The following is a 24,774-nucleotide window of genomic DNA, read 5'->3' as shown; positions in this document are numbered from 1 at the left end:
GAATTATATAAATTAGAGAAAGAAATACATATATACATGCTATCATTATATACACGATCCAATTATATACAAATATACAAGAAAACTGTGCTCACCCACGGATTTCGTGGTAAGACCAGCCAGGCAACGGGGAGGCGGGTGGGACCGTGAGGAATCCACAGGTAGCAAATGTATCCACCAGAAAAGGCGTTACCGAAGGTAAGTAACTTATTCTTCTGATGGATACACCTACCTGTGGATTCCTCACCTAAAGAATAGAGTCCCAAAGCAGTACTACCTCCGGAGGTGGGTGCCTGAATGGTCAAACCAAGAAATCCTGCAGCACTGAGCGTGCAAAATGGCCATCCCTCCTGACCTCATAGTCCAAACAATAATGTTTGACAAAAGTATGGAGGGATGCCCAAGTTGCCGCCTTGCAGATGTCAACCACAGGAACACCCCTAGCCAAGGTTGATGAAGCTGCCTTAGCTCTGGTGGAATGAGCAAGAAGCCCCACAGGTGGTTCTTTCTTTGATAAGGAATAACAAAGTTTGATACAGAGAATGACCCACCTGGACAGCGTTCTCTTGTGGACTGCTCTGCCTTTCCTCTTCCCCACGTATCTAACGAAAAGCTGATCGTCTTGCCTGAACTCCCTCGTTCTGTCGACAAAGAAGCTCAACGCTCTTCGTGGATCCAATCGGTGGAGCCTCTCTTCCTCCTTGGATGGATGAGGCGGAGGGTAAAAGGAAGAGAGAGTAATAGACTGCCCCAAGTGAAAGGGTGTAACAACCTTCGGGAGGAAAGCCGCCTTGGTCCTTAACACCACTTTGTCTCTAAAGAAGGAAAGGTATGGAGACTCTACACTAAGAGCCTGAAGCCCACTCACTCTTCTGGCCGATGTTATGGCTGCCAGAAACACAGTTTTTAAGACCAGCAAACGCAAAGACAAAAGTGCATCAGCTCAAATGGGGATCCCATCAGAAATGTCAACACTAAATTAAGATCCCACTGTGGCATAACAAACGGAGTGGGCGGAAACCTATTAGTGAGAACCTCAAAACAAGTGGTGATTTAAACAAGAAGGGTTGGTCTGGGAGGCACAGAAAAGCCGATAGCGCTGATAAATAGCCCTTAACTGTGGCAACTGCACAACCCTTCTGTGCCAAGGAAAGAGCAAATAATAATATGTCAGACAAGTGAGCCTTTAAGGGATTAATTTGGTTCTCTCCACACCAACCTACAGATCTGGCCCACCTGCTTGCATAGATCGATTTGGTGGAGTGTCGCCTGGTCGATAAAATAACATCCACCACTTCCAGCGGGAGAGAAAAAGCACTCAGATTGCCCCGTTTAATCTCCAGGCATGAAGGTGCAGACTCTGGAGGTGGGGGTGTAGAATCTGCGACTGCGAGAGGAGGTCCACCCTGTAAGGGAGACGGAGCGGAAGGCACAGAGAGTTGGAGAAGGTCCGAATACCACACCCTTCTTGGCCAATCCAGGGCTATCAAGATGACCTGGGCCCGGTCTTGGCGGATCTTCCTCAGAACTCGAGGAATTAGGGGTATGGGAGGAAACGCGTAAAGCAACTGACCCTTCCATGACATCTGAAACGCGTCCCCCAAAGCTCCTTGCACCGGATACTGGAGGCTGCAAAACAACGGGCACTGCGCGTTCTCCTGAGTAGCAAACAGATCTATCTGCGGACACCCCCAGATCTGGAAGATGTAAAGAACCAGATTCGGATGAAGACGCCACTCGTGGTCGACCGAGATGCGTCGATTGAGAACATCCGCACACACATTCAGAACCCCGGCCAAATGATTTGCTACCAAGCAAATCTTGTGGTCCTGAAGCCAGGACCAGAGTCGAAGAGCTTCTCTGCAGAGAAGATACAACCCCACTCCTCCCTGCTTGTTTATATACCACATCGCGGTAGTGTTTTCCGTCAGGACCTGGACTGACTGACCGCAAAGGGAAGGGAGAAAGGCCTTGAGAGCCAGACGTACTGCCCACAATTCCAACAGATTGATGTGAAACCTCTGTTCCACTGGAGACCAAAGGCCTTTGATCTCCAGGTCCCCCAGATGAGCTCCCCACCCTAGAGTGGAAGCATCCGTTACAACTGCGGCCATTGGCGGAGGAAACAAGAACGGCCTTCCTTGCGACAGGTTGCCGACCGCAGCCCACCATTGAAGATCTGCTGCAGTGTCCCTGGAGATCCTGATCGAATACTCGAGATCTCCTTTGTGTTGAAACCACTGCCTGCGGACGCACCACTGAAGAGCCCTCATTTGCCAGCGTGCATGAGTGACCAGCAGTATGCAAGAAGCAAACAGACCGAGCAGACAAAGGACCTTGAGGACTGGAACTACCGCTCCATTTTGAAACATTGGAATCAACGCCTGAATGCCCTGAACCCGCTGGAGCGGAGGAAAGGCCCAATTCAATGTTGGAGTCGTTGAGAGGGCTCCAGGTGAGATTTGGGCACATTGATTGAAAAACCTAGGTCGAACAACAACTGAGTTGTCGACTGCAGGTGACGCCGCACGAGCTCTGGAGACTTGGCTTTGATCAACCAATCGTCCAGATAGGGAAATACCGCTATCCCTCTTCTTCTGAGCTCTGCCGCAACCACCGCCATCACCTTTGTGAAGACTCAAGGTGCTGAAGTAAGACCAAACGGGAGCACCGCAAACTGATAATGCTGCGACCCCACTACAAACCGGAGATACTTCCTGTGCGATTTGAGGATCGGAATATGGAAGTACGTATCCTGCAAATTGACAGACACCATCCAATCTCCTTCGTTTAACGCCAAAAGAACCTGTGATGGGGTCAGCATCTTGAACTTTTCCTGCTTGAGGAACCAATTCAACATCCTCAGGTCCAGGCATGGTCTCAACCGACCATCCTTTTTGGGGATCAGGAAGTATCTTGATTAACAGCCCTGACCCCTCTCCTGCTCCGGGAACAACTCCACTGCGCCCTTTGACAAAAGGGATAACACCTCCTGTTGTAGTAACAGAAGATGGTCGTCCGAACAGAAGGATGGGCGGGGAGGGAAGGGAGGAGGGAATTCTCGAAAAGTGCAACTAGAATATGTCTCTATCAGAGATTTTGTTACCGATGGTAAGTAACTTGTACATCTGATAGAGACTTCCAGTTGCAGATCCCTTACCTTAGAATAGATACCCAAGCAATGCCATCCTCAGTGGTGGGCTGCGAACCAAGATCATACTAGGAAGTCCTGCAGGACAGGACGACCAAAATAGCAGTCCCGATGGACCCAACTGCCCAAACAGTAGTGCTTAGCAAGCGTGTGCAGGGACGCCCACGTAGCTGCCTGGCAGATATCCAGGACAGAAACTCTGTGTGCTAACGCGGTGTAAGCAGCAGTTGCTCTGGTGGATTGAGCACGCAAGCCTTCAGGAGGTTGCTTTTTGGCCAAAGCGTAGCACATTTTGATGCAAAGAAGCCCCCATCGAGAGATGGTACGCTTTTGCACCGCCTTCCCTTTTTTCGCACCCACATACCCAACGAAGAGTTGATCATCCACCCGGCAATCTTTAGTACGATTGAGGTAGAACGCCAACGCTCTTTTTGGGTCCAGACAGTGGAGTCTCTCCTCCTCATGGGAAGGATGTGGTGGTGCGTAGAAAGTAGGCAGAGTGATGGAATGGCCGACATGAAAGGGTGTAACCACCCTAGGAAGGAAGCCCTAGTGTGCAACACAACTTTGTCAGGGTGCACAGACAATTATGGAGGTTTTGAGGAAAGGGCCTGAAGTTCACTCACCCTGCGAGCAGAGGTGATAGCGACCAGAAAGACAGTTTTGAAGGTGAGGAGCCGCCAGGGACAATTATGCATTGGCCAAAAGGGGGTACACATCAAGTAAGTAAGTACAAATTAAGGTCCCACTGAGGCATGATAAATGGAGTGGGAGGAAATAAATGGGTGAGCCCTTTAAGGAATCTACTCACAATAGGAGATTTAAAGAGCGAGGGCTGATCAAGGGTGCCCAAAGCAGAGCCCTGCTGGGCCAAAGAAAGAATGAACAGAAGAACCTCTGATAGAGAGGCGGAAAGGGGATCAACTGATTTGTTGGCACACCATGCCACAAATGTATTCAAACAACAGGGGTATACAGTTTTGGTTGATGGACGCCTGGCTGCCAAGATAACATTGCAGACTTCGGGTGGAAGGGCAAAAGCCGTCAACTGGCGCCACTCAATCTCCACGCATGAAGGTGGAGGTTGGACAGGTTCGGGTGAAGAACCGTCCCCTGTTGCTGCGACAGAAGATCCGCCTGAAGAGGCAGTCTGGGTGGAGGATCAATGGACATGCTCAAAAGCTCTGGATACCATACTCTTCGTGCCCAGTCAGGAGCCACCAAGATGACTTGGGCCCGGTTGTTCCTGATTTTCTTGAGAACTTTGGGGAGAAGAGGTATAGGCGGAAAGGCGCACAGGGGGCCGGAGTTCCACTCAAGACAAAATGCACCTCCGAGCGAGTGCCGCCTTGGAAACTCAACACGCAAAACAGCTGACATTGGCGTTCTCTGTGGAGGTGAACAGCCCTAACCAAGGCTCTCCCCACTGCTGAAAGAGACCTTGCGCCACCTCCGGATGGAGACACCATTCGTGATCGGCTGTGCACCGACGGCTGAGTTCGTCCACTCTGGCGTTGACGGAACACGCCAGATGTTGAACCATCAGGGTAGTGCCCTGATGTTCCAGCCATGTCCAGAGGCGTAGACAAAGGGTCCAGGACCCTACTCTGCCCTGTTTGTTGGAGTACCACATGGCGGTAGTATTGTCCGTGAACACCTGCACCACTTTCCCTTTGAGCGAGGGAAGGAATGCTTTCAACACAAGCCTGATCGCCCGGAGCTTCAGCAGATTGATATGGAGCCCAGACTCCGCCTGAGACCAGAGTCCTCTGATGTCCGCCTCTCCCATGTGGCAGCCCCAACCCAGAAGTGACGCATCTGTCACTATAGATAGATCTTGTAGTAGAAAGGAGAGGGATCTGCCGTGAACTCAATGCAGATTCAAAAGCCACCACTGCAGGTCTTTCGTAGTCCCCTCTGAGATCTGGACCAGGTCGGAGAGATTCCCCCGATGCTGCTCCCACTGGAACTTCAGGTCCCACTGCAGAGCCCACATATGCCATCTGGCATGTGTCACTAGCAGGATGCAGGAGGCCATGAGCCCAGCAGCCTCAGAGTCAGTCTCACCGAAACCCAAGACCTAGGCCTAAAGATTGGAATCACAGCCTGAATGTCTTGGACTCGTTTTTCTGGAGGATAAGTCCGAAACTGCACTGTGTCCAGAACAGCTCCGATGAAAGGGAGCGACTGAGAGCGAGTCAGGTGTGACTTCGGCACGTTTATAGTGAACCCCAGCGTGTGCAGGAGGTTCGCCATAGTATGAAGGTGGGAGACGACTTTCAGGGGCGAATCCGCCTTCAACAGTCAGTCTTCGAGGTAGGGGAAGACTGAGACCCCTAACCTGCGCAGAAGAGCTTCAACTACTGCATCACTTTCGTGAACACCCGAGGGGCACTGGTAAGGCTGAAGGGGAGCACAGTAAATTGAAAGTGCTTGTGACCTACCACGAATCATAGATAACGTCTGTGGGCAGGCAGGATGGGGATGTGGAAATAAGGGTCCTGCAAGTCCAACACTACCATCAAGTCTCCTGGGTCCAAAGCAGACAGAACCTGAGCCAGGGTAAGCTTTTTGAATTTCCCCTTCTTGAGGAAGTAGTTTAGGGCCCGAAGGTCTAGGATAGGACGTAAGCACTGGTCCTTTTTTGGTATCAGAAAGTAGCGGGAATAACAACCAGGACCTACTTCTGGCACAGGGACCTTTTCTATAGCTCCATTGGCCAAGAGAGCTGCGACTTCCTGGCGGAGAAGTGCCAAATGATCCTCTGGAAGGTGATGGAAGGATGGTGGCATGGGTGGTGGAGCAGATTTGAACGATCTACAAACCCCACCTGTTCGTGGGGATATTTTCCCAGTGGGGCAGGTGATGGCGAATCTTGCCACCAACTGGATGGGAGTGAGGGGATGGACTAAGAGGGTTTGGATGCTGCAGCAGTGGCAGAGGTGGACTCGGCAGACCTCTGGTTCCCTGTCCCACGGTCACGTGGGAATCCGTGTACCTGGCCACGCGTAGGCTGAACAGCGTGGGACGCACAGTGGCTGGGTGGAGGACGTGACAGGGAGCCCCTTCCGTGGCAACGATAGGGGTGAAAAGCGGACTGTGGTGGGCGAGGGGAAGAGGAAAGACCGAGCCGTAGCCCGGGAATCCTTGAATCTCTCCAAGACTGAGTCCGCTTTGTCTCCAAAGAGATGGGAGCCATCAAAGGGCATGTCCATGAGTAACTGTTGGACATCCTTCGAAAAACCAGAAGTGTGTAATCAGGCGTGGCATCGTAAGGCCACCGTCGTAGCAACCGATCTGCTCAGAGAGTCGGTCGTGTCCAGCCCACAACGGATTGTGAACTTTGCTGCATCTCTCCCATCAGTCACAGCTTAGGAGACAATAGCACGGCTTCCTCCGGATCTGCGGCAGGACTTGCACAATAGTATCACACAAAAAGAGGGTATAGCACCCAAAAGGCATGCGGTGTTCACAGACCGCAGCGTAAGACTGGAGGAAGAAAACAACTTCTTGTCAAACTGTTCCAGCCTTTTGGATTCCCTATCCAGGGGTGCGGAAGGGAATGCACGCCTGAAGAAGAGGAAGCCTGGATAACAAGACTCTCAGGCGTGGGGTATTGGGACAGGAATTTAGGGTCGTTCGGAGCGGGCCGATGGCGGTGTGTGACAGTCCTACTCACAGGAGCCCCTGTGTTGGGTTTGGACCATGTACCCAGAAGGACATCGGTGAGGGCCTCATTAAACGGCAAAAGGGGTTCTGAAGTAGAAGCCCCTGGCTGAAGCACCTCCTTCAGGAGATTAGACCTGACCTCAACAGTGGGAAGCTCGAGACCAAGGACCTCAGCTGCCCTACTGACCACCATACCATAAGTTGCTCCCTAAGTCGTAACCACGGTAGGAGGAGACAGCATACCAGCGTCGGGAGAAGTATCCAGACCACTGGCTTCACCAAATTCCTGAGCCCAGTCCACAGCAAGGTCATCCCGGTATTCATAAGGGTTCAGGGAGCCCTCCAATTCCTACCCATATTCCTACCCATAAGAAAAAGGGTCTGAATCCGACCTGGGGCGAATAAGCCCCATCGAAGCCGAAGGCGGTGTCGGCTGACGCCATTCCAACTCTGAGTCGTCGGGGATAAGAACTGGGTTGACGTCGAAAGTGGGCACCACCGACATTGGGCGCGCCGATAATTGACTGGGCACCGAGGAAGGTCTCAAGAGTGCGACCGGCGGATCCGGAGGTGACCTCGGGGGCTGGAGCCAAAGCTGCCGGCGCGGAACCTGATGGCCCCTCAGCCGAACCCCTTGGGCCCGAAGGCGCCGTATAGGGGTCGGAACGCCCAAATGTGAGGCGCATGGGCTAAAAAAACTGTGCGTGGATGCTCTTCCCGCGTTGCTTTGGGTGAACGACGGGGCGAAGTCGGAGAGCAATGGGACTTCTTCTTCTTACCTTGACCCGAGAATTTAGAAGAAGACGAGTGGTGATGATTCTGTGACCGATCTTAAGACCTTCCTCTTGAATGACAATGGGACCTACGCGGAGTCGAGTGCCGGGCCGCCATTACCTTTAGGGACCACTCTCTCAAAGCCTTCGGGTGCATGGCCCGGCACTCGGAGCACGATTTCGGGTCGTGGTCGCGCTTGAGACACCACAGACAAACCCGATGAGGATCCATCACCGACATCATCCGATGACAGTCTTCGCATGGCTTGAACCCGGTCTTCGAGGACATCCTCGACGCACCAAAGTTTCACAGAAAAAAGTCAACAAAATGGCCGAATTCGGCCAAAAATTAGCCAGGGTAGCTCTTCTCCGGAAGCGCTTGGTGCGGAAAGAAAAGAACTGATGTCACTGCGCAAGGGCGGCATCTATATACTACTCCCGAAGTCATCACGGAGACCACAATGCCAGCTGAGTCGACTGACGCCACCTGCCAACGTGCAAGGGTATTGCTTGAAGAAACATCTCCGGATCCAGTCTGACGGGTGGGGGAAATTCTAAGGTAAGGAATCTGCAACTAGAAGTCTCTATCAGATTGACTGATTATGTTGGGCCTGCTATTATAAGCCAGTCGAGGTACAGGGACTCATAACTTATGAAGATGGGCAGCAGCCACCACCATTACTTTTTTCCAACACCTGTGAGACTCAGGTGAGGCCAAGAGGGAGCACTGCTAATTGGCATACCTTAGACCACAGGTAACACCTGTGGGACTGCAAAGTGTCCTACATATCCAAAGACACCAACCATTCTCCTGGGTCTGAATTTGTCCTTTATTAGACATTTGATCAGTATTCAGAGGTCCAAGATTGGTCTGAGGACCCCGTTCTTTTTTGGGATGTGGAAATACCAGAAATAACTTTCTCCGATTCTGGTATCCTCAGCTCAGGCTGGACTGTTCTGACTGGAGCAGGGTCGAGACTGGTTTGCATCTAGCTGGGTAGAAACTGAGGTGACATGGTGTGCTAAGTAACAATGGATTGGGATGCGGACCTGAGAAATTACCAGTGGCTGAGATTAATTCAAGCATTCCATCCATCACTTTTTGTATACTTTAATATGTTTCCCTAAATGGGGAGGTATGCCCAGATGTGGGTCCTATGCACACTGTCACTGGAACCATGCTGTACCCAATTGATGAACCTATAGCTAGGGCTATGGGTTGCTAATGTTCCAGCTCAGGCAGGACCTAGTTTGGAAGTTCAGGCTGGACTGTTCCAATTGCAGCAGGTTACAGACTAATTTTCATACAGCTTGGTTCAAACTGAGGTGACATGGTGTGCAAAATAACGATAAAATGGGATGCAGCTCCTTAATTATCAGTGGCTGGCTAAGATTAATTCAAGCATTCCATCCATCACTTTTTGTACACTTTTATGGTATCCTCACAATGGCACCTTTGGAAAGCAACAGGTGTACCTCCTGTAGCAGGATGGACAGATACGCTGCTAAAATTTGCTCTGTTGTGGAAGGAATATAGAGTAGGGAGGAGAGAAAAGGTAGGGGATAGCCTGTTTAAACAATCTGCAAGATTCATTTGTGAGAGGTGATGGGTCGACAACCAGTGAGAAAGTTGTGCCCACCAGCTGGTTGGGAATGTGCTGCTGAGGCCAAACTAAAGTGATTTGTTGAAGTAGGAGTTGGTGAACTGGCGTGCCTGTTAGATCACATGCTGCCTGCCAGATCTGCAGCCGTGAAAGGACTAGACTGATTGATGCCTAACTAGCTGGGCATGTGGTTCAGGTCAGTAAGTCAGTCCTCTGAAATAGCCCTTAAAATTTCCGAAAATGTTGCAGAAATTGTTCGGCAAGGGTAAACAGAAGCAGAAAACGTGCTGTAGCGCTGGTGCCTTTTAAGGTGTTCCAAAACAGCCTGCCTCGTGTCTGAAGAAACAAGATCCATTAAAGGGCATGTCCATTAGCAAAGTCTCTACATTGCCAGAGAATTCAGTGGATCTCAGACAGGCATGACTATGAAAAACAACACTGGTACTGGACAACCCTGCAATTTAGTCCTTGGTATCAAAACAATAGCAGATAATATAATTGGCTAATCCTGCCTGTCATGTATTGTCTGAGCCAGAAATACCCTAAGATACTCTGGCCATGTCCGAAAGGATGCATATTTAGGATACAAGAGGCAGGTTGAATTCACAGATCACATTGCCTAGCTGTCGGAGAAAAACTTGTTAGCCAAAGGCATCAACTCTTTTATATTCGCTAGCTGGAGGATAGTTAAAAAGCATTGGGGGGTCACTTTAATGGTTGAAGCCTACGCTTATAACGACTCCCCTGAGTACGGTGCTTATTAAGAAATCCAGATCATTCAGCACTGGTCTACGATATCTGGCTACCAGCATAAGCACTATCACCTTGAACAGCACATGAACGGCCCCTATAACAAGAAATTTCCTGTGCTCCTTTGCAAGTGGAATATGAAAATAGGCATCTTTCAGATATAGAAATACTACACAATGCTGTACGTTTAGGATCTGTAAAACTGAAACTGAAGTGAAGCCATTTTAGTAGTGTTTTAGGGCACATTATTTTAGTGAATCAGCTTGCTGCCTGTGCCCTTTAGCCTAATTACATTTGATTGTATTCTTTTAGAAATGATCACATGTGTGGTGATGTTTTATTTTCCTCTATCTTCCTTTTCTTTTGCCTAGGAATGCATTTACCTTTCTTAGTACGACCTTCTTTCACTCTGTACTTTGTTCAGGCCAGCGACAAGATAGGGTTGTTGGCACAAAGTGGTACATCGGGTTGCTAACATTTCTGAGAAACATAAGTATTTGTACATGGGGACACTCATCAGAACACTAGCTGTTTTATTATGAAACATCTCCCTGCCCCCTGTATGTTAAAGAGAGGATCCAGCCAGGTGACTGCCACTGCATGCTGTTTGACTTTGCTACAACTGCTACAACGTTCCCTGGCCTATATGGGGAAGGTGTCTTGATAGACAAGAGGCTTCTTCACTACTGCCATACTCAGGTATGGGGAATGATGTCTTCCCAGGGGGTCCCGAAGGGCGGATTAGGACTTATCCTGCTGTGCTCTAACATAGAACATTAGTGGTGTAGGTATGAATCACCCATCTCGCTAAGGGACAGTATGATGGGACTTTGCTTGTGTTTCACTTTTCTGGTCACCATTCTGTTTTTAGTACGTTTTATCATCCAAATTATTAAAGTCCATGTCTTTTTACCTACAACTCAGCTGATTCAATAAAACTTATTGAATCATTTTCTGCTTCTACTTGTCTTTGCATGTGTGAGATGAATGTAACTGGGAGAAAAGGATAAGATCTGATCCATGACCATTTCCCTGGGAGGTCACAATGTCATGCGTTCGTCTGCCCCAATCAACTCTGCTCCTGGGAATAGGTGAGGTGCTGCCAGCTGGCCGAAAACGGATTGGGCCGACAGTTGTCACATGGTGTGGGATTGCACTTAGTTCCCCACAGTTCAGGTGATGCTGCCGCCCAAATCCAACAGCCTCATTGGTACAATGAAAGCCATCGCAACAAAACACTTCGGAAACATGCATTTTGAAGGTCCAAAACTGAATACAAGAGCTGCCCTTTTAGGGGGGGTAATAAAGGAAGAGAAATAACTTTATCCTTTCTGGTGCAGAGGAACACATTTTGTTGGCCTTTTTTTCCCAAAATAGAATAATTCTCTCCATGAAAACGTCTGCATGGGAGCCACTGGTCAGAGGAATGCCACTTGTTCACTGACAAACGCCTCATGTGCGAGAATAAACTACTCAGCGTAGTTTTGCAATTGTGCAACTAGAGGAAGCAGCAGCTGCTTGCTCCACAACTACCTCTAAATGATCAAAAAGGTTAAAAAAAAAATAACTGAATCTGAGACACAGAAGCCAATGTTGGCTGATAAAACAGGTAGCTGGTAACTTTACATTCTGTACACTGCTGATGGGAGCAGGAACGGCTTCAGGGCAGTGCGAGTGGTGTGGCCGCACCGGGTGCTGACCTCAGGGTGGTGCTGTGTTTAGCAATAACTTGCAAAACTTGTGATTTAAAAGCATCTGCTGAAACGTTTATTGTGCGTCCAGCCTTCAGGAAGCAATTAAAATGTCAAGATACCTCTTGTTATTGATGTTCCTGATAGAGAGAGAGAGATTGGAAGTTTGTCTAGCGGCAGCTTTGACTCGCCATAAAGTAGTGTAGAGGGTTAATATAACTGCTGCAAAGAACAGAATGAAATTTCGTGTGGATAGCTAAGTAGATTCGTAAAGCCAGCCTTTACAATCACTTTAAAACAAATGAACATATGTTAAAGAGATGAGTGGCAAATTTGCTGGGTGGTAGTGAGGGATATGAGGAGGTGGTCATGGAATGGGGGTGGTGTAAAAAAAGACTGTCGCACAGGGGGCCACCAGCGCTAAAGCCGGCCCTGGATGGAAGGCCCTCACAATGAGAAGCCCACCCGGGATGGAAATGTAACTTGTTGCACAGTGGTTACTTCTGAAGATTACAAGGGTATCTCCTTCAACTTCTGTGCTTCATTCGTTGGGTTCATGGTATGCAAAAACCACGCACATGCATACACAAATGGAGTCCTCTTTCAACTGTACTATGTACATTAATCCTTAAAACTATGCAATGTTCATTAAAAACAAATAAGGTCTTCAGTGGCATGCTGATAGGTAAAAACCTCATACGAAGATGCTGACAAAGCAGATTGCATAATAAGCTACATGCAAAGTTGAAATGTCTTTACCTTACATATCAAAAACAACTACTGAACATGGTGCACCATCTGCTTACACGTGGCACAAAACAAAATCGAAGTACTTTCTTTTAAATGTCTCCTGTGACAGGAGCATTATAAATTCTTGACTAAGATGGGAACTAGGACCTCTGAAATATATCTGTCTCGGTTTAAAAATGAACAGTGGGTGACAGAATACAACTGAATCCAGATCTAACTGTAGAGTAAGTTAAAGACTTGACAAAAACAATTTCCAAAGTGCTTAACTTGACGGGGACCTATTGAACCTCTTAAAATGACACTAACCCAATAATTATGCTTTTTGAACTATTCCATAAAGACTGCCATTTGTATTTTTTCAAATCTGCTAATGAATGAATTTCAAAATGTATCTGGACCACTAAAAAAACCTAGGACCAGCCATGAACAAGTTATGATTTAACAAATGATTGGATATTGTGAGACTGGTAGACCTTTAAATGTAATACTCATTCTTAATGTTGAAGGAGGCTAAACATGACTGTGCTCTAACAAAGAGACTTATTGGGTTCCAATACTACATTGCCTTTTAAAATTTTTTTTTTTTTTAAATCAAGGCCAACAATGAAAAACATTCCACAAATATGCAGTCAAGCTTAAACCACAAACCTTACCCTTACCTTAGCATTCACACAGCCAAATCACACACCACCAGCTCTGTTACAAGTATGCTGGAATACCGTAAATCCCTCTTAGTCACTCTCCTATAATACTCCTTTCACCACTTAAACAAAGTCACACATTTGATACCTGGGTTCTACTTGTTTTTCTCCATCCCCTCCCCACAAAAGAGAAAAAAGGAAATCTGTTAAGAAGTATGCTGCCATACACTCATGGTGGAGATTCCCACCCAGAGTGCTGAGGCCCTTCACACACATCCATCCAAGCATGATTAGCATAAAAATATTTTTTCCAAAGATGAAGAAACCTACATCATTAGGGAGGCTTCATATAGTTAAACTAAGTGTGCAAGGTCAATGTTACTATTTTTAAACTAGTATGTTCTGATATTAGCAAACAAAGACTGACACATCCCACTACCCTACATATCTACATTCTCCCCTAATGTACTAAAAGAAGTGGGAAGAAGAAAAAAAGGAACATAATTCATATCTAAAAAATCATTCCCACACCAACCATGTAGCCAATACTGAACACAACTCTAGTTGCTGGTAAACAAGCCAAGAATTTGGTATATGTCATAACAGAAAATGTTGCTTCTTCCAAACATTTTTTTAGGAGTAGATACATTACTTTGCATCTTCCCCAGTAACTACCAACATAAACTCTCAAAGAAGGTAGACAAATGTATTGTTGACATAAGCATGTTGAAAAAATATATTCACAAACAAGGAGAACCTCTAAAGATCAAGGTGGGCTTAGCAGATTACTAATTGGGTGAATAAATATCTGAAATGTATGGTTATGTCAGCCAAAGCAGCATCTGCTACAAAAAGGCATGTTTTGCCACTTTAGGATAGAGACAATTTATCAGAGAAAAATAATGAATACATGTTCTAAGTGCAGACTCCCATTCAAAGGTAATCACTGTTTTCTTAAGGTTTTTTTAATGTAAACATCTTTTACTGTATTTAAGCCAGAAGGAAATTGGGTGTATCTTAAAAGTTAACAATAATTCAATAAGGCTGAAATTATTTAACAAATAACTTGTTTCCAATCCCCACTATAGTTAGTGACCCTTCATGTCTCATACTTAACTGTTCTTTCAGGAAACATTTTAAGTTTACTGTTGCCATATAGCTTCTCTAGTGTCTCTACCCTCATTTTCAGGCTCAAGATAAGTTCAGTTATTTGACATGCCTTTTGGCTACATAGCTCTAGTTCAGGAACGTACACTATGACCCTTGCAGTCTTTCTAATGCTTTGGCTCCAACTACAATTTAATGCCTCAAGTAGCTTGAGATTGTTTCTTTATTGTTTCCATGCCTTCCATTAAGCGTGGCACCAGGCTACCTTCTCCAAGTCCTTTCTGAAGGCTCCGTCCTTCAGCATTAGAGAGTATCTAAGCCATCTGGCGACTAGTGCAGTTGCACTGCCAGGTAACAGTTTAAAGTTTCAGTCCCACTTGGTGCCATCATTCGCAGTATAACTCTATCGTGGCCTGGGCTGTTGATACATTTTTTAATGGTGCATTTTAGTTCCCAAAAGCATGGGTGGGTGTGTAGGGAGGTGCGAGGAAATGGGCATTGTTGTAATGATAGAACTGCAGAGGTACTACCATCTTCAGTAGCACTAATTGCTGTGATTGGCGACATACATGATTTTTTCCAATTCAGTGTCATTACAGACACCTTGCCAAACTGCTGTGCTGTTTCTGTAACTAAATCTATCTCTACCTCCACATCCTTTATACAACATTAGTGTATAAAGATATGGGATACGTTATTTCAGCCACCGTCAGTCTTATTCTGTTACCCGTGCTTTACAATAAGTTCACTAGAGTCTATACCGCCATTGGAAACAAAAACAGAAGACATCCTTGTCAGATCAGCTATTACTTGGACAATGTGCAGGCCAACGGTGGGACCATTTACAATAAGGACACATACACTATCATCCTCATTGTACTTGTTGTAGCATAGCTAGTAGGTATTGAAATCCTAGCATACTGAACAATTTTTCCAGATCTGTGGTTATTACTACCAGGATGCCAGTCACGCAGCTGCAATTCCTCAGTATGTGAAACAGTCTTTGGGTATTAAGGGTGGTACTACATCCAGGTATGAACCCATTCTGGTCTCATTGTTACAATGGACTCCTATCTGTATGAAACAATAACCTGTAGTCTATCACAGGGTTCTGTACTATCTTCCGTGCTCTTCAACTTATGTATGGTACCAATGGCTCACTTGCTTCTTTCGTATGGCCTATCACTCTTTATGTATGTGGGAAGCTGACCTGATGTGTAGTGAGCACCTATGTTGTTATCACCTTATACAAGGTCCAGGTATCCCCTATTAGTTAAGTGTAGGCAGTGTCTAGAAAGCCAGGGCTCTCTAGAGGTAGCTGTGGAGGAGCAGCCAAGACGTATCTAGGAGACATGCAAAGCTTATACAATACCACTATAATCACACAACACTGTCACACATGAAAGAACCACACAGTGTTACGAAAACAAAGGTACTTTTTTAGGGTAACACAAGTACCAGAAGACGAATTGGCAGTCCCCCAACTGGAGGTAAGTAAACAAACTATTATAAACACATTAGCAGTCAGTAGATACCATAGAAAGCAATAAACATTGGTAAAAGCAATAGCAAATAGTGAAGGCCCTAGGGGAGGACCAAACCATATACGAAAAAAGTAGAATGTGAAAGGCAGTCTCCACCCAAGAAAGTGAGAGCAGTAGAAGGGAGCTGGAGGAACTAGGGACCCCAAGACGTGAGTACCAGAGTGACCCCAGTGACCAGGAGAGCATATGTAAGTACCTGGTTTTCCTCCAAACTAACAGAAGTACTTTGGAAAAGGATTATGCAAGAGCCAACCAAGAATGGAAGAACCCAAAGGCGTAAGAGGATCTGCAAAAGAAGGGGACCAAGTCCAGATCGGGTTGGAGTGTCTGGTTGTGGCAGGAGCAACTACCCACCCTTCTGTAGATGCAAGACCAGGTCGACGGTGGACGAAGAAGGTCAGCAGTGCCGCACAGGAGATGGCGAGAAGTCCCAGGAGTGATGCAAGTGATGTCCCATGTCTTCGGTCGAGATGTGGTCGGTTAGTGGTGCTCGAAAACCACCAACAAGCTTTGGCAAATGCAAGAGACAGAGAAGGTTTGCAAGGCTGACGAGGACCAGCAAGGTCCAGGGGACTCGACCCAAGGAGGGCAGTCCTGGGTGACCCTCAGCAGCTGGGAGAGTCACTTGCAGAGGAGACAGCCCCCACAGGCAACCCACTGGCAGCAGGCACAGGAGTCGCAGTGAGGCCCACTCAGCACACCTGAAGAGGAGTTCCACGTCACTGGAGCAGCAGGCAGGAGACTGTGCTTTGCATGAAGGAGTGCTGGAAGCCACTCCAGACAACCACCTGTGATGCAGGATCCAGGCAGTTCCGGAGGAGAGCAGATCCACGCAGTCGGTCGTCTTTGAGGTTGGTGCCAGCAGATGCAGGCAAGTGACTCCTTCACTCCAAGGGAGATTCCTTTGTACGTCTTGTGCGGTCTGAACACTCGTCAATCTCAGAGGATGCACAGCTGGGGAAATGTTGCAGTTGCTGTAAGGAGCCAGGGAAACAATGTTGTGGAGCAGAGTCGTCGCTGTAGTTGCAGATTGTCTGTTCCTGGAGGGTCCAGTTGCAGTCCCAGTGGCCAGAAGATTAAGTGAACGATGTAGAGGAGTCCTGCTCAAATCTTGCATGTCGAATCTGAGGACCCACCCAAGAGGGTGACCCTAAATAGCCTAGGACAGTGATCACCTATCAGGAGGGGACTGTGACATCACCTAACAGATCTAGCCACTCAGATGTTCTCCGGTGCCTCTGCCCACCTTGGATTCAAGATGGCAGAATCAAATGGCCACCTGGAGGAGCTCTGAGCTCCACCCCTAGGGTGGTTATGGACAGGGGAGTGACCTTTCCTTTGTCCAGTTTTGCCCCAGAGCAGGGAACGAGGGTCCCTGGACTGGTGCAAACCGGTTTATGCAAGGAAGGCACTAAATGTTCCCTTAAAAGCATATCAGTGGCTTGGGGGGCCTCCCAAGATTTGTAACACTTATTTTTTCAAGGGAGACGGTAGTTCCTTCCCTCTCCCACAGGACATCCTTTGTTCTGCCTTCCTCTGCCTGAGCTGGTCAAGCAACAGGAGGGCAGAAACATCTGATGGGTGGAAGCAGCGCAGGCTGCCCAGAAGCCTGGAGGGGGAATCCTGGGGGTCCTCTCTAAGGAGCTCCCAAAGTACATGGGATCATACAACCAATACTGGCAAAAGTACTGGGGTATGATTCCAACATGTTTGATACCAAACATGCCCAGTTTCGGAGTAACCATTATGTAGCTGGACACAGGTGTCCAGTACACGGGTAAAATGGCTTCCCCACACCTACGAAGTCCAGTGCAAAGGAGCTGGAGTTCGTAGTAGCACTTCTGCCTGTCCAATGGTGTCCTCACACACAGGTACTTGCACCCTGCCCTCTGGGCTAGGAGACCTACCATAGGGGTGACTTACAGTGACCTGTGGTGAAACGGTGCATGCACCTTTTCACGCAGGCTGCAATGGCAGGCCTGCAGACACATTTTGCATGGGCTCCCATGGGTGCCATTATACATGCTGGAGCCCATGGGAAACCCCTGGTGACCCAGTGCCCTAGATACCTAAAAACCATATACTAGGGACTTATATGGGGGCACCAGTATGCCAACTGTGAGGTGTGCAAAGTCCTAGGCAACAAATTTAGAGGGAAAGAACACATTCCCTGGTGTCCTGGTTAGCAGGATCCCAGTGACAACAATCAAAGCATACTGGCAGCAGGCAAAAAGTGGGGGGTAACCATGCCAAAAAGAGGGTGCTTTCCTACAATGTAGTCCAATAATACATGTATCATTTTGACAGTCGGCCCAGTACCAAAACTGAAAATATGTGCACTTGCTTGACAAGAGTTCAGCAATGAATGACTCAAAATCAATTAAAACTTTTATGTTATAAATGTTAGCACTTTCTGATCAGGTACTTTAAGGAACCGTTCATTTTAGTGACCAACTTTACTTCAAAAATCTATACTAGTCAAAATTCTAATAAACATAGGTGTAAAATTTGATGAGACTACTGAAAAGGATCATTACTCTTACTCACCAAATTATAAATACTTCATTTCTGTCAGATTGTATTATTGTAATGCAATATACTCAGATCTTCCCTGGAGATAAATGAGTAAATTACAACTTGATGAAAATGCTACCGCGATGCAAAAAATTAAAAGTCTCTGTTTGGTACATAAATCACAACCAGTGCCCTAGTCCTCTATCAAAGAGACTTTCTTTACACCAATCAAGAGATCTCAAAGCCTTAAAAAGGCTGCTTTACTGATTTTTCTAAATATCACAGTCACAACTGGAGGAAGAGATTTTCAGTAGCCACTGGAAAACTGTGGAATTGCATAGCAACAAATTATATGCAGACAGTCTTTAAATATTTGGCTTTTTCCCACTTCAAGGATGATCTGATGACATGACAGAACTCTTGTACTGCTACAGAGCACCAAGGTATTGTCAGGTTAATGCAGCACTTTAAAAATAATAAATTACTGGTAATTCCATTACTTTAGCCATGCAATCAGCCAATCAATCAATATTCTGAAGTCCATGTTCAACATTGTAGGAAGTTGGCTCTGTATGCACTATTTCCAAGTAAGAAATAGCATGCACAGAGTCCCTTGGTTCACCTTAGAGGTAAGATAGTGGCAAAAAGAGATAATTCTAATGCTCTATTTTGTGGAAGTGTGGTCGAGCAGTAGGCTTATCAGAGGGTAGTGTTAAGCATTTGTTGTACACACACAGGCAATAAATGAGGAACACAAACTCAAAGACAATTCCAGGCCAATAGGTTTTTATATAGAAAAATATATTTTCTTAGTTTATTTTAAGAACCACTGGTTCAAGATTTACAAACAATACTTTAAATGAAAGGTATTTCACTTAGGAACTTTGAATTAGCAAAATAGCATATACAGGTTTCACACAAATGGCAATAAGCTATTTTAAAACTGGACACAGTGCAATTTTCAACAGTTCCTGGGGGAGGTAAGTGTTTGTTAGTTTTGCAGGTAAGTAAACCATCAAAGTTGGGTCCAAGGTAGCCCACCGTTTGAGGTTCAGGGCAACCCCAAAGTGACCACACCAGCAGCTCAGGGCTGGTCAGGTGCAGAGGTCAAAGTGGTGCCCAAAACGCATAGGCTTCAATGGAGAAGGGGGTGCCCCGGTTCCAGTCTGCCAACAGGTAAGTACCCGCGTCTTCGGAGGGCAGACCAGGGGGGTTTTGTAGTGCACCGGGGGGGACACAAGTCAGCACAAAAATTACACCCTCAGCGGCACAGGGGCGGCCGGGTGCAGTGTGCAAACAGGCGTCGGGTTTGCAATGTAATCCAATGGGAGACCTAGGGGTCTCTTGAGCGATGCAGGCAGGCAAGGGGGGGGGGGCTCCTCGGGTTAGCCACCACCTGGGCAAGGGAGAGGGCCACCTGGGGGTCGCTCCTGCACTGGAGGTCGGATCCTTCAGGTCCTGGGGGCTGCGGGTGCAGTGTCCTTACCAGGCGTCGGGTCTTTGAAGCAGGCAGTCGCGGTCAGGGGGAGCCTCTGGATTCCCTCTGCAGGCGTCGCTGTGGGGGCTCAGAGGGGTCAACTCTGGCTACTCACGGGATCGCAGTCGCCGGGGAGTCTTGCCTGTAGTGTTGGTTCTCCACAAGTCGAGCCGGGGGCGTTGGGTGCAGAGTGCAAAGTCTCACGCTTCCGGCGGGAAACGTGTGTTCTTTCAAAGTTGCTTCTTTGTTGCAAAGATGGTTCTTTCTTGGAGCTGAGCCGCTGTCCTCGGGAGTTCTTGGTCCTTTTAGATGCAGGGTAGTCCTCTGAGGCTTCAGAGGTCGCTGGACCCTGTGGAACGCGTCGCTGGAGCAGTTCTTTTGAAGTGGGGAGACAGGCCGGTAGAGCTGGGTCCAAAGCAGTTGGTGTCTCCGTCTTCTCTGCAGGTTTTTCAGCTCAGCAGTCCTTCTTCGTCTTAGGTTGCAGGAATCTATCTTGCTTGGTTCTGGGAGCCCCTAAATACTCGATTTAGGGGTGTGTTTAGGTCTGGGGGGTTAGTAGCCAATGGCTACTAGCCCTGAGGGTGGCTACACCCTCTTTGTGCCTCCTCCCTGAGGGGAGGGGGGCACATCCCTAATCCTATTGGGGGAATCCTCCATCTGTAAGATGGAGGATTTCTAAAAGTCAGAGTCACCTCAGCTCATGACACCTTAGGGGCTGTCCTGACTGGCCAGTGACTCCTCCTTGTTTTTCTCATTCTCTCCTCCGGCCTTGCCGCCAAAAGTGGGGCCATGGCCGGAGGGGGCGGGCAACTCCACTAGCTGGAGTGCCCTGGGGTGCTGTAACAAAGGGGGTGAGCCTTTGAGGCTCACTGCCAGGTGTTGCAGTGCCTGCAGGGGGAAGTGAGAGGCACCTCCACCCAGTACAGGCTTTGTTACTAGCCACTGAGTGACAAAGGCACTCTCCCCATGTGGCCAGCAACATGTCTGGTGTGTGGCAGGCTGCTAAAACTAGTCAGCCCACACTGGTAGTCGGGTATGGTTTCAGGGGGCATCTCTAAGATGCCTTCTGGGGTGTATTTTACAATAAAATGTACACTGGCATCAGTGTACATTTATTGTGCTGAGAAGGTTGATACCAAACTTCACAGTTTTCATTGTAGCCATTCTGGTGCTGTGGAGTTCGTGCATGACAGACTCCCAGACCATATACTCTTATGGCTACCCTGCACTTACAATGTCTAAGGTTTTGCTTAGACACTGTAGGGGCATAGTGCTCATGCACTTATGCCCTCACCTATGGTATAGTGCACCCTGCCTTAGGGCTGTAAGGCCTACTAGAGGGGTGACTTACCTATGCCATAGGCAGTGTGAGGTTGGCATGAGGGGAGTGCCATGTCGACTTAGTCATTTTATCCCCACCAGCACACACAATCTGCCAAGCAGTGTGTGTGCTGAGTGAGTGGTCCCCAGGGTGGCATAAGATAAGCTGCAGCCCTTAGAGACCTTCCCTGGCATCAGGACACTTGGTACCAGGGGTACCAGTTACAAGGGACTTACCTGGATGCCAGGGTGTGCCAATTGTGGAAACAAAAGTACAGGTTAGGGAAAGAATGCTGGGGCCTGGTTAGCAGGCCTCAGCACACTTTCAAATCATAACTTGGCATCAGCAAAGGCAAAAAGTCAGGGGGTAACCATGCCAAGGAGGCATTTCCTTACAAACATGCACAATGGCCTGTACAATTTCTGATGCATAGGATTGATTTAGGCTTAGAGAGCAAAACTATAATAGCCTCAAATGTGATAGCAAACTGCGCTTTGGCCTGTTCATACACTAATGTTAGTTTAGGTGCTAATACATTTGTTCAAACTCAACAAATTCATACATAAATCTGCCAGTCCATGGTGTTTCTCCATTCCCTAGAGTAACTATTAATGCCTTTATATCTTTTTATTTGACAGATCTGTCTAATGTCCCTCCGAAACCTTTACCCAATGGTGTGCCCTATTAAGGCCGTCTGTCATTGTGGAGCTCTGTTTGTACAGCATTGTTGCTTGTGTACTGGCCTTTATTAATTATTCCCATAGTTTGCCTGCCCAGATGATCCCTAAATGCCATCTGCTCAAGTACCACTTGTAGTCCCCTTTCTCAATGTTTCCTGAACTTCAGCATATTTTTATTTGGCAGGAGTTATCTGCTCGGCGACAAAAGGAGTTCTGAGTGTCATGCTCTCAAGAGCCCTGATCTTAGTTTCTAATGTGGAAAGCTTACAATGCAGTTCTGAGTTGTAAGCTACTTTTGTTGTAGAGAAAGAGGTTCTGTGACGCCACCTTGAATGCCTCTGACTCAGCCAGTGAATTAGATGCATGCCAACAAATGCTGGGTTAGGACTACAACCACAAAGCTGGGCTGCCTGCTTCTGAAGTTCAATAACATGCAGTTCAGCAAATACTAAGTATGCGACCCTGCAAGCAATTTCCACAAGTTCTTAATTTACATTCCTTTTCTTTTCAAGTACAAGGACGTCTGAGGGGCATGGTGATAAAAAATATAAAATAAGAAAACAGTATAATTCTATCATTGTGTTCACGTAGAATATTGTTATAAATATAAATAAATGCTACCAAAAAAGAACCACAGAAAATTAAACATCACAATAAATGCTCAAAAATATTTTGTTAATCTAAAAGATCTGTGAAAACAGGTTTTTAAAGATAGGTTTTTCATGGATTAACAAAGTCAAGGAAAGACTGCAAAAGAGTGCAACCTTTCAGTGAACTGATGCTGAAGTGTCAAATGTGCCCATCAAATGGTAAATATGCCTTAGTACTGATCACAACCAAAGTCTGGGATTGTTTCATTACAATACCTCGACGGACTATACTGCATAACATTCGAACAAATTAATTCTAGTCATTAACTTAAATATGATACAGCTTTGTATAATTTACATTTTCACCTAGAAACTTTTACCCGAGAAAATCTCATCACAGCTTTTTAAGAAGCTGTTTAAAAGAAGCACTGTGATAAATTCCCTCTCAATTTACTTGAGATTAAAGAGAGAGGTATTTTGTTGGCCTGCCACAGGAAGACCGCACAATAATTATCTCAGTTTGACACATTTCAGAAAACTATTTGAAAATTCAAACATGCCCACCCCACCAGAAGACAAAGTAAAGTATTGTCACTCATACCCCTACCCTCTAGAAACAATGACCGTCGGTAAGCATGTGGGTTAAGCTTTTTGCTGGCTTAGGGGACTAATAACTATTCTTATAAAATAAAAAAACAAACAAAAAAAGACTTTAGAAGACTTGAGTAAACAATAATGGTAATCAAACACTGCTTAGGCAAATTAGTTCTATAAGGGATATTCAGGTTATACAATGAAGTGTCTTTGAAGAGATGTAGCAGTGTATTGTGCTGCTTTAATTAAGTAGTTTTACATTTCAATGTTTCCATATCTAGTGCTATATCAATCTCTAACAGAAACACTATTTGAGGTATATGTTCCTGTCTGAGGAAGTCAGAGACTAATAAAGTACCACAGGAATCCAGCATCAAAAACAATGCCATCTTCGGGGGTAAACTCTTTCAGTGCAATAGTAGACATAACTGATGGTCTGGAATTATCCAGGTACACCTACTGAATAAGAGCACTATTTTATCAGTGCAAGATCGAAAGATCAGAAATGCAGTACTACAAAACTATGCATTGGAGGGAACCTCATGATTGTTACTGTAGAACAAAGCAATTTTTGAATTCTGTGATAGACTTTTGTGGAGAGCAGTACAGCCACGTAGGAAGAATTAGGCAAGTTTACTTATTGACTCATTATTTGAAAAGATCGCCATTACAGAGCAAGGTTAGTGGTACCCTAAGTAAGACTGGCAGTGCCTGATGGAGATTAGCTCATGTATCCACAGGCTAACTCTACTGCTCTAATTATGATGTAGAGTTGCACCTTGATCTGTTAACTATATTGCTACAGTGTCCGCTGTAGAGAGAGATATACCACTTTCATACTTGGTAGTGAGCGCTTATTCAGTGGTGCGCTCTAGGGATAGCAACATACCCAGGCCACACAGTAGAATGTGGTAAAAAGTTTGACTTTGGACAAAGGACTCACTGCAGAGAGGCAAATGGGAATGCTTGCCTGGGCATGTTTAAAACTATATGTACCATCTTTCTGACTATCTAGTAAGGGGAATCTTTTCCGGTCCAATGTTATGATACTGCACTGCAAAACAAAGTAGAAATACATGCATCTGCCTATAGCGGTCGCTACAGGAGACTATCATCGGGCCCAGTCCACAACATGACCTAGGTCAAATAGGACAAACATAACTGAAATTTAATGGAACAGATGCATGCTTAAAAACATTGATGTGTCACTGTAGACAACTTTACATTTACAAAACCGTGAAATCAAAAAACAACAATACATCTGTATTGAATTCTGAGCCCCCAATACAATATTTAAAAGTATGTAGCACTGAAAAAATAAATAGAAAACAGATTGCTTTATTCATACAATCATTTAGGAGCAAAAATGTAGCATGTACTGATTCAGTGTACTTTTGAGAATTAAAGGAGTTCTTCATTTTAACTAAATGGGGAAAAAGGTGCTAGGAATTTTATGTGAAAAAGCAAGGATTGCTTGAATGTTTGGGGAGCACAATGAGGTTCGAAGGTGGGGGTGGGGAACGGTGGAACCTATTCTAAATAAATGGTGATGGTTTTCTGATGTTGTTAAGAAGAGAAAATGGTTCACTAATATTTTTCCAGGAAGATGTCATATTCAAAAATGCATTAACCTAGATGCACAATTTGCTAAATTGAAACCAGGCACTTTGAGAATAAGTAGGGACTTTATCTTGTACATGAAAAGTAGGATTCCAGGGGTGTCAGGTCTCTATTGTGCTAAAATGTGTAAAACAGTCATCATTTTTATGCTGTTTTGAGTTCAAAATTTAATGAGTAGAATTCTGACATATATGTTATGTTAAGGGTTTTAGTTACACTACACTTAATTTATTATCATACCCAGACCAAATATAACTTACAATTACTGCAGTAAAACATTCTAAATAAAATAGTTTGA

General features: G+C 46.2%; 1 protein-coding gene across 6 annotated transcripts in view; it reads right to left on the bottom strand.

The window, feature by feature from the left end:
- Positions 1 to 24,774, bottom strand: part of SLMAP (sarcolemma associated protein) — a 793,819-nt gene that overhangs the window by 82,647 nt on the left and 686,398 nt on the right. The window lies entirely within an intron of this gene.

The sequence above is a fragment of the Pleurodeles waltl genome, chromosome 9, assembly GCF_031143425.1.
Source record: "Pleurodeles waltl isolate 20211129_DDA chromosome 9, aPleWal1.hap1.20221129, whole genome shotgun sequence".
In the NCBI taxonomy this organism is placed as follows: Eukaryota; Metazoa; Chordata; class Amphibia; order Caudata; family Salamandridae; genus Pleurodeles; species Pleurodeles waltl.
The sequence above is the reverse complement of the archived record's forward strand: the minus strand, read 5'-3'. Positions and strand labels throughout refer to the sequence as shown.